Raw genomic sequence first — 4,215 nt, forward strand, 5'->3', positions numbered from 1 at the left:
CTGCTGCTGCTGCTGCTGCTGCACTGCCCCACGGGTCCACGCGTGTGCGCGCACACACACGCGCGCACACCACACACACTGAAGTCAAAGTCGACGGAATGAAACAGACTGAGGTGATTTTCAGAATTAGAGCCGAGTTTAGTCCCGTTAACAACAAAGGAAACAGAGAAGTACACGTGGAAATATTCACGGAGTTTTTATGGGGAAAAAATACTTATCTGTAGTTTATTAAAAATAACTCGATAATATTACTTTATTATGTTTTAGAAAGTGATTTTTAAATGAGCATTAAATGAATAGTGTCCAGTGAAGCTCTCCCCAGACTCTTTACTCTGTGTAACTACAGTGATATCTTTGATTTTCAGAATTTGGGGGGAGGGCTGGGATCAACTCACACCTTATAAAAGGCTAAATAAAACCTTGTTTTATGAAGGAGAGGCTTTTATTAAATTTTTATAAAATAGTGGTGTTTTTTAATTTTTTTTTTCGATTTTATTGTGTTTTGGATATGTAAAAAAAAGGTTGTTTTTTATACATTTTTTTAAGGAACACTTGGCTACATTACTGTTTGGAACTATTTATTCCGTACCCGTTTTACACATATGCTGTTGTTTTTGGTTGCTCAAAGTTACATGTGTTAGTTTTTAATCATTTCTGCCTTTTCTTTCATTCATTCTCTCATTTTGTATTTTTTTACAACATTTTTACAACAGTTTCAGGCTGAATTTGTTAATTCACTCATTTTGTTTTTTGTTTTTCTGACATCTTTACAACAGTTACAGGCTGAATTTTTTGCTGTGATTCGCAGTGGAAAATAATAATAATAATAATAGATCTTCTATAGTACCAACTCAGAACAGTCAAGACCAGTTAGAAACAGTCAGAAAATCCAATAAAGTTGGTCATTCATAAATCACCATCATCGAACTACATGTTTTATTATTTACTGTTTTTAGTTTAAGTTTAGTTTTTTGTGCCGGGAGTTTTGTTCTGAACGTCAATTCTATGCTTTTAATTTGAAGGGCTCTACATTCCACAGCGCGCGTTATTATGTCAAACTTGACTCTTTCTCTCTCTCTCTCTCTTCGACTCTGCCTCTCTCAGTCTCTCTCTCTCTCTCTCTCTCTGGAGGCCACAGCAGAGGAAAGCTCTGGAGCCATTGGTTGATTCTCGCCATCATGTGCCAGTCTAGACACTTTGGCGGCTCGGAGCCGCACTGATTGTTGCGCAAACACGGTTTCAAGTTTCTCAACTCTTAAAGACGCAACATCCTGCACACTGTGCTCAAACTGGGGCTGCACTCCACGGCTGATCACTGCAGGGAAAAGTCCCTCTGATCAGATAGGAACAGTCTGGTGGTGACACATTTAAAAACAAACGACACAAACATAAGGCTCCCGTTCCAGAGCTGTACGCACACCTGGCCTCACACCCAGTGTTTTACCATTTGATAAAATACTACGACACCCGAGAAGAGGGTCTCATAACTAATCTTCACCACCTTTACCAGGTGTAGTTGATACTGACTGCATAAAGTTTTGTCAAATACTCCTTTCATTATTTGTTTAAGTTGAAGAAAAAAATTGTACTTTTCTCTCTATTATAATAAAAATCATTTACATTTCTCAGGTTAACAATCAGATGTTTACGTCGGTACCGCAAGTATTTGTGAGCGAACCTGACACAAGTATATAAACCAGTGGCTGCACACAGCCCTGCAGGGGGCGCACATGACATAAATCAAACAAGAGGCACACATACGTTTGTTAACCCAAGAAATACATTGCTACACAAAGTAGCGTTATTTTAAAGTTATTTTAAAGTTTAAAGTTTTCTCAGGATTGTTTCAAGGGCCAAGTCAAATGACCTGACGAGCCAGAACTGGACCACGAACCTTACGTTTGACATGCGTGCGTTTGTAGCCGTAATTGAAGACGACAAAAAGACAGTGGAAACATGTGGAGTGTGTTCAGATATCAGCAGCTGAGCTTTAGGAAAACTACTGCGGACATACTGTGAACAAATCATCATCAACTGGTGGCCCGCAGACCGAATCCGGCACACGATTCTGGATTCTAAAATATAGCTGTCTGTCCAGATAAGTTTTATCCCCCCGACAAATATAGTCGACGACCTCTGTGGCCTTTATGGAAATAAAAGTAAAGCTGAGGGGATTTTCTGAGGACCTACAGAAAACGGGGGTAAACGGGGTTAGGGCGCCCCCTGATGTCAGGACCTCTGTGTGCCAGTGTAATTGCCTGCACCGTTTCATTGAAACTGGCATCTTAATAACACACGGGCCGTGTCACAGCGGTCGGATTAGCACAGTGTTCCTGGTGGGTGACGGGTCAGATCCTGTATCAGGAGATGATCCTGGGTGTGAGTGGCATTTCCAGTTATGTACAGTATGTGTGTACGCTGGTCCAGAACCAGTGGGTCCAAACTCTGATGTGAGTGTGTGAGTGACGTCAGAGCGGGCTTTACCGAGTGCAGGTTGGGTTACGGTGACACAGGGAGAGAGAGTTGAGGACAGTGTGTGTGTGTGTGTGTGTGTGTGTGTGTGTGTGTGTGTTCAGATGGGCTTTACTGGGCACCTGTTCAAAACGTGTTCCCCTGTGTAATTTAATCAGGAGCAGAAAGGCAGGAGAGAGGCATTATGGACTGGACTAATTCAGGGCTGAATGTCACAGTGGCAGGAAAAAAAGAAAAGAAAAGAAAAAAAAAATTCCAGCTTATATTTTTACCAAGTATAATGTCAGCCAGTGGAGGGACTGAACCACAGTCCTCGAGGCAGCAGCAGGGAAACCTCTGAAGAACTCCACTTCCTTCTAAGAGATTCAGTTATTTTTCTGCGTCCTGGGTCGTCACTAGGATTTACTCCAGGACGGAGACGTTCAAAACGTCTCGTCATGGCGGTGTTTGAGCCTCTTATGCACAAATGAGACCTTTTCCTGCGTAAATTAGTGATGGGAGTACTGATACTGCTGTGAGTATCAGTACTGATACTGCTGTGAGTATCAGTACTGATATACTATGGAATTGATGGACTGATAGACTATTGATATATCAATACCATGGAATTGATTCATTGATCGTGTATCAATCAAGTATCAGGTACTCTCATAAAGTATCCATACCAGTTACTTCCACGTCTTTTAGGCTCAGTTACTACTTGTAGGCATTTGTACTACAACCTCCAGTAACGTAAAAATTCAACTGATCCATTCATGTCACATGACATCCTGACCAGAAGAGGGCAGTGACTCCATCAAGTCCTGATGGAGACCGTTGTTTCCCAAACTTTTTTTCTGGTGACCCATATTTTAAAAGTCACAAACCTTCACGACCCAAGTCAATAGACATTATTTATAAACTCCTGGGAAACATGATGGGAGACGACCACCTGAGGGTCGCGACCCAGTCTTTGAGAAACAATACTCTAGACAACATTCATTCATTAGTCATTTTTTATGACTAATATGTTATAAATAATAATTAATAAAGTTGTTAAATGGCCAGTATTGTTATGAATAATATTTAATAAAGTTGTTAAATGGCCAGTATTTGTTCTGTATTTTCTTAGTAAAAAATAAAAAGTTTTGATATCGGTATCGGAAATAAATAATAAAGTAATCTGAATCCTATCAATCATAAATTCCGCCCGTCACTAGTGTAAAGATGAGAGGAGTCTCATTCTGCCTTTATTTTCAGTCAGGGTATTTTTTTACTCAAAGGTACTTGGTATTTCCTACTTTACTTCCGTCGTGTTTTTCATTTTATTTCAGTAACTCATTCTTGAATAAATCAGTGAAACCCACGTGGAACATGGAGAGGTCTGTCAGTGACGTGGACTGGGAGGAGAATCTCCACTGGGTCCGTTTGCTGCTTGATCGCACGTTTGGAAGGAGAAGCTCTTTTCCTGTGTGTGGGCTGGAAGTTCAGAGGTTTCTGGTTTTTCCCCCCTCTGGTTAAAAGATATTTTAATATGCTAAGAGACAGGAAGCGGAGGTGGAAGTCAATATTAATTGAGACACACAGTCTCTGTGTGAACACCTACAGCTGGTTCTTCAGTAGGTGATGGTGTTCTCTTACACTCGCAGGGTTGTGGGTTCATTTCCAGACTTGGCTGATTATATGCAACCCTCAGGTAGAGTTAAGCGACGCAGGTCTATGTGGCTTCATAATGAGTTTGTACAGATCTAAATCAGGGGTTTG

This window comes from Cynoglossus semilaevis, chromosome 5 (genome assembly GCF_000523025.1).
Source record: "Cynoglossus semilaevis isolate Cse_v1.0 chromosome 5, Cse_v1.0, whole genome shotgun sequence".
Lineage (NCBI taxonomy): Eukaryota > Metazoa > Chordata > Actinopteri > Pleuronectiformes > Cynoglossidae > Cynoglossus > Cynoglossus semilaevis.